A 15,143-nucleotide genomic window follows, 5' to 3' on the forward strand; every position below is an offset into this window, starting at 1 on the left:
ACACATCACAGCCTGCAAGCACTCATAAAGCAATGGCAGCGGGTGCCTCTGCCCAAGCCACATCACAGCCAGTGTCCTCTGAAACCCTCAGGAGAAGAATGGAGAGCTCTTCTTCACTTGGCTGGAAACTGTCTCTGCACTCAAGTGAGAACAGATTGTGAGTGATCTCTCTTTAAAATCCTCATCCTTTAATCTGAATTAATTTCAGACTCTGAGGACATTTACCAGATCATTCCTTTTTCTTTGTTCTTTCCTCAGTCTCATGTTACACCACCTCCTGCCCTAAGACTAAACAATACTTACCAGCTTTTCACCACGTCTTCACCATATTTTCTTCATATGTTACTGAACAAACTTTTGGTGGGCAGGAATTTGACATTACTTTCTTTTCCCACAGATTCTTAGACCTCACTGACAGGACACGTGCCCTCTCCCTAATTCTCTTGGGAGAAACAGTTTATGGTGGGACCTTTTTCCAGCTTTTGTGACTGCTTTTCTCAAATATTAATGACGTTTCAGTTGTTGGCTCTGACACTCATAAAGGTTATATGAATTGTAGGCAAATGCATTGTCCATGTATCAGTTTCCTCATCTAATCTGATGGTTGTTGAACTAGATGAATTTTGGAGTCTCTTTCAGCTCTAACTCATGTGATTTTGATGGCTTAGGAGTTGGTGACATTCCAGGATGTGGCTGTGGACTTCACCGAGGAGGAGTGGGGCCTCTTGGACCATTCTCAGAAAGATCTGTACAAGGAGGTCATGCTGGAGAATGTCCAGAATCTGCTGTTCCTGGGTAAGGACCATTTCCTCTCTTTTCTTGCTGTTGTCAGGTCAAAGTTTACAGAAGCAAGAGAAAATTGATCCATACTCTGTTGCCTCTCAGCCTCAGAAGCTTCATTAAGTGCACAGTCACTTACCTATACCAACTTTCCATCCACTTTGTACTTGGCTTTCAGCGTTTTCCTGTTAAATCACTTACTATCCTTCAGTTTGTTGAAAAATGAGATCTGGGCTCATTCTCAGAGGGAGAAAGTAAAGTTTAAAATAATACACACTCCTGCTTCAGAGAAATGTCAAATGGTCACAGATCCAAAAAGAGTCCTTCAAGAACTTAAAAAGCACCTCAAAAATTAAATCCGGGACTGAGGAAAACTTAGCGGGGAGGGGAGAAAAAACAGCAGTCCAGGAAATCAAGAAAATAATGAATGGAAAGTCAACTCATTAGGAAAAACAGTTCCAAGAACATAAGGAAAATAACTTCTTAATATCTAGAATTTTGTAAGAGGGAGCTAAGGACATTGTAAGGCGTTGAGAAATACTGAAATCAAAAAGAACAAAAAAGTAGAAGAAAATGTCAAAGATCTCATTAGAGAAAACGAATGACATGGGGAATAGATCAGAGACACAGTATCAGAATTGTTACACTACCTGAAAGCTATGGTCCAAAAAAGGGTCTGGGCACAATATTTCAAGACGTTATTAAGGAAAATTGTCCTGAAGTTCTAGAACAGGTGGCAAGGTGGAAATAGAAAAAAAAATCGCTATTCACCCACTGAAAGTGATAACAAAGCGAAAACTTAGAGTAACATGGCCAAGGTTCTAAGTTCCCAAGTTAAGTAGAAAATTCTAGAAACAACAAGAAAAACAATGTCAATACTGGAGCTACAATCAAGGCAGCAGAGGACCTGGCAGCTTGGACATTAAGAGACTGTAGTAATTGGGACATTATATTTCAAAGATGTAGGGACCTGGGGTTTTGAACAAAAATAACTCATTCAGCAAAGCCAAGTATGATCCTGAATGGGAAAAAAAAAAAAACCCAAACATTTAATGAATGGAAAGTCATTAAGTTGTTTACGAGAAAAAGAACAGAACTCAATGGAAAACTGGACATGGAAGATCCAGGAGAAACATAAGGTAAACATTAAAGACCAATTATAAGGGATCCAATGAAGTCAAACTGTTTACTTTTTATACATGAAAATTTAATCAGTGCCCTTACGAATATCATCATTCTAGCTGTGTGACCTTGGGCAAATTGCTTAAGCCCAATTGCCCTGCCTTCCCCCCTGCAAAAAAAAAAAATCATTACTTGGGTAGCTTGAAAGAAAATTGTAAGCTGAGTTGAATATGATGGGTTGATTCTAAAAAATAGAGTTGGGTGGGAAGAGGCAAAACGGAGAGATTATTATACAGAAAGGAAGGAGTGAAACAGGAAGCAGATGCAGGTGGAGCTGCGGCATGTCTGGAACCTTATTCTCATGTGATTGACAGAAAAAAATAGAATATCTATATCGCTTTGTTTTGAAAAAGAAATGGAACTGGCCACAAATGAACTTCCTAAGAATAAAGCAACAGGATCAGGTGGATTTTCAAGGGAATTTTACTAAACATTTTAAGGGTCAGCTGATTCTAGTATTAAATAAATGATTTGGAAAAATAGGCAAAGAAGGTGAATTACCAAGCTCCTTTTATGAAAGAAATATGATGCTGATATTCAAATCAGGAAGAGTAAAATAGAGAACAGTATGGACCAATTTCAGAAATGTCTTTGGGAGCCAAAATCCTAAATAACATACTACCCAGGAGATTACAACAATATATTGCAACGACTGTACATTGTGACCAATTTGGATTTATACCGGCAATGCAGGGATGGTTTACCTAAGGAAAATATACACACTAACAAAAATAATGAAAATCATATGAATATATCAATAACTTAAGAATAATTTTTTTATAAAATAGAACATTCATTTCTTTTTTTATTATTAAATAATTTCTTTTTAGTTTTTTTCCACATTCATTTCCACAAGATTTTGAGTTGGAAATTTTCTCCCTATCTTTCCCCTCCCCCCACCCAGAGCTGGCATGCATTCTGATTACTCCTTCCCAGGCTGCCCTCTCTTCTATCCCTCCCACCTCTGCTCTTATCTCTTTGCCTTCTATTTTCCTATAATGCTTATATATCTTATTTCCCAGTTGCATGTACAAACACTTTTAACATTTGTTTTTAAAACTTTTGAGTTCCAAATTTTCTCTTTTCTTCCCATCCCAGCCAGCATCATTGAGAAGGCAAGCAATTCGAAATAGGTTATACATGTGTAGTTACACAAAACACTTCCATGATAGGCATATTGTGAAAGACTAACTATATTTCCCTCCATTCTATCCCATCCCCCAACTTATTCTATTTTCTCCTTTCACCCTCTCCCTTTTCAAAAGTGTTTGCTTCTGACTATCCCCTCTCCCAATGTGCCCTTCCTTTTATCATTCTCCCCCTATCTTATCCACTTCTCCCCTACTTTCCTGTAGGATAAAATAGATTTCCATACCCAATTGAGCATTTATGTTATTCCCTCCTTCGGTCAAATCTAATGGGAGTGAGGTTCACTCATTCTCTCTTACCTCCCTCCTCTTACCTTTTTCTTGCCAATTTTATGTGAGATAGATAATTTATTGCATTCTGTCTCTTGCTTTGTCCTCCCAATATATTCCTCTCTCACCCCTTAATTTTATTTTTTAGATATCATCCCTTCATGTTCAACTCACCCTGTGTCACCTATCTATTGGTCTGTCTGTCTGTCTATCTGTCTGTCTGTCTGTCTCCTCCAGCTACCCTAATAATGAGAAAAGTCTGATAATTTACAAGTACCTTTCCATGTAGGAATGTAAACAGTTCAACTTTAATAAGTCCTTTATGGCTTTTCTTTCCTATTTACCTTTTCATGCTTGTCTTAAGTCTTGTATTTGAAATTCAGATTTTCTCTTTGGCTCTGGTCTTTTCATCTAGGATGCTTGAAAATCCTCTATTTCATTGGCTGTCCATTTTTCCCCCTGAAGTATTATACTCAGTTTTACTGGGTAGATGATTCTTGGTTTTAATCCTAGATCCTCTGACCTCTGGAATGTCTTTCCAAGCCCTCTGATTCCTCAATGTAGAAGGTGCTAGATCTTGTGTTATCCTGGAATGTCTTTCCAAGCCCTCTGATCCCTCAATGTAGAAGGTGCTAGATCTTGTGTTATCCTGATTGTATTTCCACAATCCTTGAATTGTTTTTGGCTGCTTGCAATATTTTCTCCTTGTTTTTTTTTGGGGGGGGGGGTTTGGTGGGTTTTTTTTGTGGTGTTTTTTCTTTTTGGAGGGGGGAAGGCAGGGCATTTGGGGTTAAATGACTTGCCCAAGGTCACAAAGCTAATTTTTGTGTTAAGTATCTGAGGCCAGATTTGAACTCAGGTCTTCCTCACTCCAGGACTCTATTCACTGTGCCACCTAGCCACCCCTGTTGACTCCTTTTTCATGATTTTCTTGCATCACTGTCATTTTTTTCCCCCAATTTTCCCTTTGCTTCTCTTACTTGATTTTCAAATTCATTTTTGAGCTCTTCCATGGCCTGGGACCAATTCATATTTTTCTTGAGTGCTTTTGATGTAGGAGCTTTGACTTTGTTGTCTTCTTCTGGTTATATTTTTTGATCTTTGTCACCAAAGTCAGATTCTATAGTCTGACTTCTTTTTTATGCTGTTTGCTCATCTTCCCAGCCAAATAATTAATTTTCTAACTCTTTGCCAAAGTAGCATTCTTCTTCTACTAGGGGTGAGAGTGGGGGTGGGTGTACTGTTCTAGGCTTCAGGGGTTTTGTATCAGTGATTTGATCCCCCTATCTGTTGGCCCAGAGCTCTGGAAGCAGCCACATCTCTTGGCCACCACTGCTGCCGCTGCCACCACCTCAACCACCCTGAGATTGGGGCCCAACAGTAGCTGGACCAGTAGCTGGATCTTTTTCACATAGGTCCCACAGAGTTTTCCCACTGGCCTTATATGCTGTCTTTGGCATTTGTGTGTTGAGAAGTCTTGAAACTCCCAGAGCTCCCAGTGATTCAGTGCCCTGAAACCTGCTTCTGCCCTATCTATGCTGGCACGTCACGTGCCAGACTGCACTCTGCTCCCAATCCAGTGCGATATACTCTTCCCATCTTATCTTCCAGGCTGTCTTCTCTTGCTTCACTCTGTCATTTTGGGGTTTCTGTAATTCTAGAATTTGTTTCAGTTATTTTTTATTGGTATTTGGAGGGGTTTGGGGAAGAACTCAAGCATATCCCTACTTTTACTCAGCCATCTTGGTTCTGCCCCCACTCATTTTCGTCTCTCTTTGTGAATGACATGATGACATCCATAGAAAATCCCAAAAAATCACCTAAAAAGTTGATTGAAGCAATTATTTTAGCAAAGTAGCACGATAAAATGCAAACTCACATTAATCATATCATTATATATCAACAAGAAAACCCTGCAAGAAGAGATAGTAAGAGATACCATCTAAAATAAGTCTAGACCAGTGTAGGGAATCTGTGGCCTTGAGGCCACATGTGACCCTAGATCAGGCCCTTTCACTAAATCCAAACATCACAGAACAAATCCTCTTAATAAAATGGTTTGAGGGGCGGCTAGGTGGCATAGTGAGTAAAGCGCTGGCCCCGGAGTCAGGAGGACCCGAGTTTGGTTCCGGCCTCAGACACTTAACACCCACACAAAAAAAGTAGTCGTATAACGTCGGGCAAGTTACTTAACCCCAGTTGCCCTCCAAAAAGGCAAAAAATAAATAAATAAAATGGTTTGTAATGTAAAACATAGATTCGATTAAAAGGCAGCACCCAAGGACCTAGAAGGACACATGTGGCCTGGACACTAGCGGTACCCCACCCCTGCTGCAAATAGTATAAAGTTCTGGGGGTACAGCTGCCAGAACAAAACCAGGAACAAGATGAACACAAATAGAAAAACCATCTTATACAAAGCAAAGCAGAGTGAAATAACTGGAGAGATACCAATTGTTCCTGGGCTGGCAGGGCCAATACAATGAGAGTGTCAATTTTAACTAAACTAATGTATGCCTTCAGTTCCTTCCCAGTGAAATTACCAAAACCTTATTTTATTGAGTTTGAAAAAGTAATAACAAGATTCATTTGAAAGAACAAAAGGTCAAGAATATGAAAGCAACTAATGAAAAATAATGTAAAGGAAAGAAACTTAACAGGACCTGATCTTAAACTATAATATAAAGCAGTAATTATTGAAACTCTTGTGCTGGTTCAGAAATAGGAAGGTACATCAGTGGAATAGGGTAGATGTACAATTTACAGCAGTAAATAAAATAGGGTAACCATCTATTTGAGAAGTGTGAAGACTTAAGATTTTGAGATAAGAATTCATTATTTGGGAAAAAATTGTTTGGAAAGCTGGAAAGAAGTATGGTAGAAATTGGGCATCAGCCAACATTTTACAGTTTATTAAGATCAAAATGGATACATGAGCTATATCTAAAGAGAAATAGTGTAAGAAATATGAAGATTATGGAACGTGTTAATTATTAGATTTGTGGACAGTTGAGCAATTTATGAATAAACGAGACCTGGAAGACAATGAGGTGTGACAAGGACAATTTTGAATACATTAAGTTGAAAAGGTTTTGTCTAAATATAAGTAATGTAACCAAGATCAGAAGGAAAATAGAAAATTGGAGGTAGGTGGGATTTTCTATGCAGTTTTTCAGATGAAGTTCTCATGTCTCAAATATATAAAGATCTTTTGAAATATCTATAAAAACATAACTCTCCATTTGAGAAATGGACAAAGGATATGGAATCTATTAGGCTAAAATGATTGAAAGGGAAAGTGACAGATGTTGGAGAGGATGTGGAAAAATTGAGATAACAATTCATGGTTGGTGGAATTGTGAACTGATCCAACCATTTTGGGGAGGAAGCTGGAATTACACCCAAAGTTATTAAACTGCCAATACCCTCTGATTCAGCAATACCACTGCTAGGTGTGTTTCCAAAGATGATTGGGGGAAAAGGTAAAGAACCTACATGTTCTAAAATATTTATAGCTTCTCTCTTTTTGTAAGAAGGATTGTGCACTGCAGGGATGCTTACCATTTGGTGAATGGCTTGAGAGGGTTTGCCTAGAATTTGAGGTGAATGAACAATAGCTTCAGCAGGGGTTGAGGGTGGTCTCTTGAGAATGCTATGGAAGTGTTCATCCCAACTCCCCAGGATCATGGGTTTATCTCTGATCCACAGTGCCCTGTCAGCCCTGAGCACTTAGGTGCACCATAGGTGGACAGGTCTTTGGCCCATTAATAGCCTTCAGGGGACTTGGCCATCTCCAGCTGTCCTGATTTCTGTCTGGCCACTAGACCCAGAGGGCTCTGGAGGAGAACGTGAGGTTGGTGATGTGGCACAGCCTTCCCTCACTTAAATCCAATTCAGTTGCAAGTCAAGGCATCATCTTCCTGATGTCATGGTGTCCTTCAGGAAACAGGACCAACCATAAGCATGGTGGGGGCTGAGGGAGATCCTGCTTCTGGCTCAGAGTGAATGTAAATAGCAACTGCTGCTCCTTAGGCCAGTGACCCTGAGGATCTTCCCAGCAAACTTTTTATTTTTATTTTTTTCTTAAAGGGGCTCTCTCTTGACTCCCATCTTAAACAGCCTCATCACTGAATGAGCACTGCCTCAGTCACAGTGAGAAGCTGGAAAGACATTAGCTTAAAAAGGCCAAGATGTTGCACTGCGTCCTTGGCCATCTCCAGCTGTCCTGATCTCTGTCTGGTCACTGGTCCCAGATGGCTCTGGAGGAGAAAGTGACCTTGGTGACTTTGCACAGTTCTCCTTCACTTAAGTCCAGTTCAAGTGCCAGTCATGGCATCTTCTTCCTGGTGCCATGGTCCTCTATGAGAACTGAAGGACAAACCACACAGCCTTCAGGGCATCATAAAATAATTTGGATTGTTCCTATCAGAACAAAACTGAATTTCATCTGCCTTCTTACTGAGCCAAGAATCCTGAATCTCTCTAAGCTTTGCTTTCATTTAAAGTTTGGTGGAGTTGAACACGGCTTTCTTAGAGATGAATGAAGCTACCTACTGGTAGGCCTGTTTTCATTTTTTATTTAGTACCTTCTGAATTTACCTTTGATTTCCATCAAAATCAATTTAGATTTTTACTAGCATTTTAAATCTCTGAATACTGATCAGTCCTTTCCTGCTGGATTGTTGAAAAGCTCATGTTTTAGCTCAGTGTTCTCCCCAAGCGAGCAACCAATTGTCCTTCCATGGAGAGTCCTCTGGGCTGCTGACAGTGTCTTCTGGTGTCTTGCCTTGGGGATGTTCCTTTTTGTTGTATATGAATGTCTCTCTTTCTCCATATATATATATATTTTTGATTGTTTGTTTTCTTCAGCTGTAGGGACCAGGTTTGAAGTAAATGAAATAACTAGAAAGTTGGCATTTTTTGTGGAAGAATGTGATCTGCAAAGACTCATGCATGATGCTCCCTGTGACTTCAGTTTGAAAGAAATCTATGACTTTATTTTCAAAATAGATAAAATTCCAAAAAGTGATTGTGAATTTGATGAAATTGGAAAGAGATTCAGACAGTTTTCAATCCCAAATCATTGTATGAAAATGACCTCAGGAAATGGCTGTCTTTTAGATACTGAATATAGGAAATGCTTTACTGAAGAGGTGAAGCTTTCTCAGTCCCTGCCGAAGGCTCCTGGAATGCTCGTGTATCCAGGAAATCAGTGGGAGAAGGCCCTGAGCTGGAGTTCAGACCTCAATAAACATCAGAAAAGTGAGACTGGAGAAATGCTTTCTGGGAGTAATAAAGGTGGGAAGCCCTTGAGTCAGAACCCTAAGCTCCTTACTCATCAGCAAATTCCCATTAGAGAGGAGCCTGATGAGTATAATGGGGGAGAAGCCACCTCATCCCACCAGGCATCTCCTCCTTGTCAGTCTCTATTTCACCCAGGAAGGAAAAGATATGCATCTCCTCAGTGTGAGAAGACCTTTGGTTGGAACTCAGTTCTTAACAGACCCCAGAAGATTCATGCTGGGGAGAAGTTTTATGGACATAACGAATGTGGGAAGGCTGTGTGCTCCAGAACTCTCCTTATTGACCTTGAGAGAATCCACACTGGAGAAAAACTCATTGAATGTAATCAGTGTGGAAAAGCTTTCATGCAGAGATCTAGTCTTATTATACATCAGAGAATCCACACTGGAGAGAAACCTTATGAATGCAACCAGTGTGGAAAGACTTTCAAACAGATTGGCCATCTTGTTACACATAAAAAAATCCACACTGGAGAGAAACCTTTTGAATGTAATCAATGTGGAAAGGCTTTCACAAATAAAAGTTATCTTACTACACATCAGAGAATCCACACTGGAGAGAAACCTTATAAATGTAATGAGTGTGGTAAGACGTTTATACAGAGCTGCAGTCTTACTGCACATCAGAGAATCCACACTGGAGAGAAACCTTATCAATGTAAGCAGTGTGGCAAAACTTTTACACAGAGCTGCAGTCTTAATACACATCAGAGAATCCACACTGGAGAGAAATCTTTTAAATGTAATGAGTGTGGAAAAGCTTTCACAGAGAGATCCAGTCTTACTGTACATCAGAGAATCCACACTGGAGAGAAACCTTATGAATGTAAGGAATGTGGAAAAACTTTTTCACGGACTGGCAGTCTTACTACACATCAGAGAATCCACACTGGAGAGAAATCTTTTGAATGTATTCAGTGTGGAAAAGCTTTCACACATAAAAGTAATCTTGCTGTACATCTGAAAATCCACACTGGAGAGAAACCTTATGAATGTAATCACTGTGGAAAGGCTTTCATAGACAGTGCCAATTTTGCTGTACATCAGAGGATCCACACTGGAGAGAAACCTTATGTATGTAATCAGTGTGGAAAAACTTTCAGACAGACCTCCAATCTTACTGCACATCAGAAAATCCATACTGGAGAGAAGCCTTATGGATGTAGTCACTGTGGAAAGGCTTTCACAGAGAAGGGCAGTCTTGCTGTACATCAGAGAATGCACACTGGAGAAAAACCTTATGTGTGTAATCAATGTGGAAAAACTTTCAGACAGAGGTCTGGTCTTACAGCACATCAGAAAATCCACAGTGGAAAAAAGCCTTATGCATGTAATGAATGTGGAAAGGCTTTCACAAAGAAGGACTATCTTGCTAAACATCAAAGTATCCACACTGGAGAGAAACCTTACATCTGTAATCAGTGTGGAATGGCTTACACATATAAGAGCAATCTTACTACACATCAGAAAATCCACCGTGGAGAGAAACCTTATGGATGTAATCAGTGTGGAAAGGCTTTCACACAGAGCTCCACTCTTGCCAAACATCAGAGAATTCACACTGGAGAGAAACCCTATGAATGCAATGAATGTGGAAAGGCTTTCAGACAGATCTCCAATCTTGCTGTACATAAGAGAATCCACACTGGAGAGAAATCATTTGCATGTAATCAGTGTGGAATGGCTTTCACACAGATCTCCAATCTTGCTACTCATCAGAGAATCCACACTGGAGAGAAGCCTTATGGATGTAATCAATGTGGAAAGGCTTTCCCACGGAGTTGTAGTCTTGCTAGACATCAGAAACTCCATGCCTGAGAGAAGGCTTGTGGATATAGTCAATGTGGAAAGGCTTTCAGACTCACCTCTAGCCTTGTTTTATATTAGGGCGTTCACACTGGGGAGAAGCCCAAGGAGGTTGATTCAGCATATGTGAGGGCAGGATATAGTTATTGTGTTCATGTGTCAGTAATCAGTCCTTAGCAATGTTGGTTCAATTTCATGCAGTATTCATTAACCTTTCCATCCATTCAATATCCAACAACTGTTGGAGGCAAAATTCACCCTCAACTAAGGGGAATGAGGCTGTTTCCAGCCAAGTGAAGAACAGTTCTCTGTTCTCATGCTGAGGGCTTCAGAGGACACTGGGGTGATGTGTCCTGGGCAAAGGCACCTGCTGCCATCGCTTTATGATTGCTTGGAATTGTTGAAGAAATACATTCATTGTATTATTTAATTATGGAGAAATATAAGTAATTTTGAGAGGTAAGGAGGGACCTTTGTTCAGTAAAAATTAATATTTTATGAGCTGGGGTTGAAGGTTGAGCTAATGCATAAGAGAGACACTGACACTATTATTGAAAAATAAATTATTGCAGCATGCCCCTAGAACTGGAGAACATTGACAATGTGGAGTCAAGAAGCAGACGGATGGATATCACACAGGAGAGTGGGAACATCTGTAAAGCCTTTGTTACTTGGGAGGGCTCATCTATTTATCCAGCTTGTAGAGCACGTGTTCTGCCCATGCACTTGGCATTCGATGTTTTTCCATTGAATTTTCTTCCATTTTTAGCAAAATATGATTTACTTTTTTAGAAGTTCTGTCATTTTAGAGGAATTCTTTGTCATGGAGATAAAAATCTCTTCACTTTTTTGTCATTTTGAATTTTACCCAAGACCTCTGATTTATCTTGTATTTGCAATCTGTATTTTCTTTTAGCTTCCTTTTTTCTATTATTGATCTTCTGAGAAATTAAAGAATTTATTACAGTTTTCCTGATTTTTAGATTCCCAAGAATTGACAAAATTTCCCTTTTGCTTAGGTGTTCTGAGTCATGATTCTTCATTGCAGTATATTTCTTCATAGCATACTGTATCAACAATGCAGTATTCACCATCCCTTTGATAACTATAAATATGCTGATATTAATCACAAAATGTAACAGGCTCTCTACATGGGGGACATATTGAGAACCCTTATTCAGATACCAGAAAACAGTTCCCAAACCAGAATGTCAAAGCCATCACAGTAGTCATGGAGTTGGCACACATAGTTAATACAAGAAACATCCACATTCTCAAGCCTTTAAAACAGAAGAGGCTGCTTCAGGCAAAGATCCTCCTCACTCACAGTAACTGCTCAGCCTGTAAGAAGGTCACTCCTGGCAGCTCTGCCCCACCCTGTTCCCCCCTCTCCCCCAGTCCTTAGCAGAAATTCTGGCTGGCTGGGGGGAAAAAAAAGCACAGCTGCTGCTTCCAGTCATCAGGCTGGCTCTATCCCTGCTCCTACTGGGCTCTGACTCCTTCCTGCTCTGTCAGCAAGCTCAAGGGGCATGGAAGATCTTCAAATCCCATTACCATTATAGATGCACAATCCCTAGAGGAAGGCCATGCTTTTCTTCACTGATAATCCATCTCTTGAATCCCTAACTTGTCATCAGAAGCTCCTGCCCATGTCTTTCCTGCCCTATCCTTACTAGCTGTGTGACCCTGGGCAAGTCACTTAACTCTGTTGTCCTTAATCCACTGGAGAAGGAAGTGGAAACCACCCCAGAATAGTTGCCAAGAAAACCCTATGGACAGTATTGGGGAGCTGTGGTTCACAGGGTAATGGAGAGTCAAATAGGACTGACCAGCAACAATATGCCAGGCCCAGTGCTCAGCACCTGGGATTCAGAAAGAGGCCAAAGACAGTCCCTGCCCTCAGGGAACTCCCAGTCACAAGGGGGAGACTATACAGAAAAAAATTCCAAGAGAAGCACTTGTGGGATAAATGGGGAATAACTGACTGAGGGAAGAAGAGGGCTTGGAGGTTTGGGTAGAAGGGGGGGATTGTAGCTGCGACTTAAAGGGGCCAGGAAGGTCAGTGGTCAGAGTAGAGGGTCAGCTGAGAGCTGGAGGGGCTTGTGAGTGAAACCTCCAGGAGGGGGCAGAGCCAAGATGGCATAGTAAAAGCAGGAATTTGTCTGAGCTTCAGCACCAACCATCTCCTTGTCCTACATTCTTCCCTAGTCCCCACTCATCCCCAATCCCAGGTTTTTACTTCTCTCTGCTCCATAACCCCACTGATTTCTTCCTCATTCCCAGGCTCTTAAAAAGTTCCAGTCTTTGCCACTTAATTCCTGGAGAGAGAAAAAAACAGTCCTTGCCCTCTAATGGAATGAGCTGGGGGTGGAGGGTCCTGTCTACTGGGAGATGGTCCCAGGTCTTTGAATATCAGAGCCAGCCTGGATCCTGGAAATATTCTAGGCCATTAGTCTCTTCTCAGTGACTTTCTGAAGATGTCTGCCAGCCTGGTCTGAGGCAGGGCTCTGACCTAATCCTTCCTGACTTTGATTGTGGCTCTCCATAACAAGTAAAGAATTCCTTAGATGAAGCTTGTTGAGCTTCATGGAGACCCATGGAAGGTAATCTCTGAGAGGAAGGCACCAGCAGCTGGGGATGGAGGAAGAAACCAGGGCAGGCCTCAAGAAGGGAGGGTTTGAGGGCCCTCTTGAAGGATGCCAAGGCTGAGGGGAGGAGGGCAGAGCCTTCCAGGCTGGAGAGAGCAGAGCTTGGGGATAGTTTTCTGTTTGAGGATGGGGGAGGTGAGTGGAGGCTGTGCCTGCAGGGGGCATAATAAAAGCAGGGTAGAGAGCTCTGCAGCTCAGGTGTATTCAGTCTAATGGCTTTATTTTCCAATTTGGAGTTAGGGGGTGGGATTAGATGACTGAGCACCCCTTTTATACTGGGCATAGGGTTTCCAAAAGCCTTGGTTTCTGTGACAAAGGCCATATTATTATAGAGGAGTCAAGTCACTTGCTCAGAGGGAGCATAACAGTGTGTTAGTGGAATCTGAACTCAGGTCTTTTCTTTTCAGTTCGTCAAGTGGATGGAGCCCCTGGTGTGGAAGACTCACCTTCCTGAGTTCAAATCTAATGGCAGACCACTTACTAGTGGTGTGACCCTGAGCAAGTCACTTAACTCTGCTTACCTCAGTTTCTTCATCTGTAGAAGTAGCTAGAGAAAGAAATGCAAAATCAGTCCAGTGTTTTTGCCCAGGAAATTCAAAATGGTGGTTTTTAGCACTTAGTTCCCTGAAGTTCTAACTCAAAATATGAAATACCCACATCTTCCCCACCTTAGAAACTCCCTTTAACTCTCTCATCCATAAGCTATCCTCTTTCCTCCCTTTCATAGGTAAATGCTCAAACAAAAACCACCCACCTCTTTGGGAGGCAGCTGGGCAGTGCAGTGGACACAGCCACGGCTTAGAACCAGGAGGATGTGAGTTCACAATGGCCTGAGACACTATGTGTGACCTTGAGCCAGTCACCTAATCACTATTTGCCTCAAAAAGTAAAAGAACAAGTCCCAGTATTAGATTGTCTCTCCTCTCACCCCCTTCCCTTCCTTTTCCACCAACTGCAAATCAGGTCTCCTTCAGCCACCTGTAAGCGATGGGTCTCCTTATGGCTGAAGCCCTAGCACCTTTGGCTTTTTTCTAACCCCTCTAGCCATTGCTGTGGTCAGCCATGCCCACCTGTTGGATAAACACTTGTGCTGGGAGATTCTCTCTTAGGGGGCTTCTAGTTGGAGCAGAGAATAGAGCAGGGGGCCTGGAGTCAGGAGGACCTGAGTTCAAATGCCCAAAATTGTTAAACTGCCAATAACCTTTGACTCAGCAATACTCCTGCTAGGTGTATTTCCAAAGATGATTGGGGGAAAAGGTAAAGAACCTACATGTTCTAAAATATTTATAGCATCCCTTTTTGGTAAGAAGGATTGTGCACTGCAGGGATGCTTATCATTTGGTGAATGGCTTGAGAGGGTTTGCCTAGAATTTGAGGTGAATGAACAATAGCTTCAGCAGGGGTTGAGGGTGGTCTCTTGAGAATGCTATGGAAGTGTTCATCCCAACTCCCCAGGATCATGGGTTTATCTCTGATCCACAGTGCCCTGTCAGCCCTGAGCACTTAGGTGCACCATAGGTGGACAGGTCTTTGGCCCATTAATAGCCTTCAGGGGACTTGGCCATCTCCAGCTGTCCTGATTTCTGTCTGGCCACTAGACCCAGAGGGCTCTGGAGGAGAACGTGAGGTTGGTGATGTGGCACAGCCTTCCCTCACTTAAATCCAATTCAGTTGCAAGTCAAGGCATCATCTTCCTGATGTCATGGTGTCCTTCAGGAAACAGGACCAACCATAAGCATGGTGGGGGCTGAGGGAGATCCTGCTTCTGGCTCAGAGTGAATGTAAATACCGTGTTTCCCTGATAATAAGACCTATCCCGAAAATAAGCCCTCCCCTTACTGTATATGATTCCTCTAAAATAAGCCCTCCCTCGAAAATAAGCTCTATTGAGGTTGCTACTGTAGTGAAGGTGATCCCCTGTGCTACACGCTACATTACAGTACCCTCTGTATGCACCGTCCCGTTCCCCCCCCCCCCCCCCCCCCCCCCCCCCCCCCCCCCCCCCC

The 15,143-nt window shown here is 41.8% G+C and overlaps 1 protein-coding gene and 1 pseudogene across 1 annotated transcript in view; one reads left to right on the forward strand and one right to left on the reverse strand.

Annotated features, from left to right (window-relative positions):
* The window catches only part of LOC138168144 (zinc finger protein 420-like), a 27,454-nt pseudogene extending 16,399 nt beyond the window's left edge, over positions 1-11,055 (forward strand).
* The window catches only part of LOC138168156 (zinc finger protein ZFP2-like), a 283,080-nt gene that overhangs the window by 100,701 nt on the left and 167,236 nt on the right, over positions 1-15,143 (reverse strand). The window lies entirely within an intron of this gene.

Source organism: Petaurus breviceps, unplaced genomic scaffold, assembly GCF_028583685.1.
Source record: "Petaurus breviceps papuanus isolate PSGF00001 unplaced genomic scaffold, PetGlider_PUasm1.0 355, whole genome shotgun sequence".
Lineage (NCBI taxonomy): Eukaryota > Metazoa > Chordata > Mammalia > Diprotodontia > Petauridae > Petaurus > Petaurus breviceps.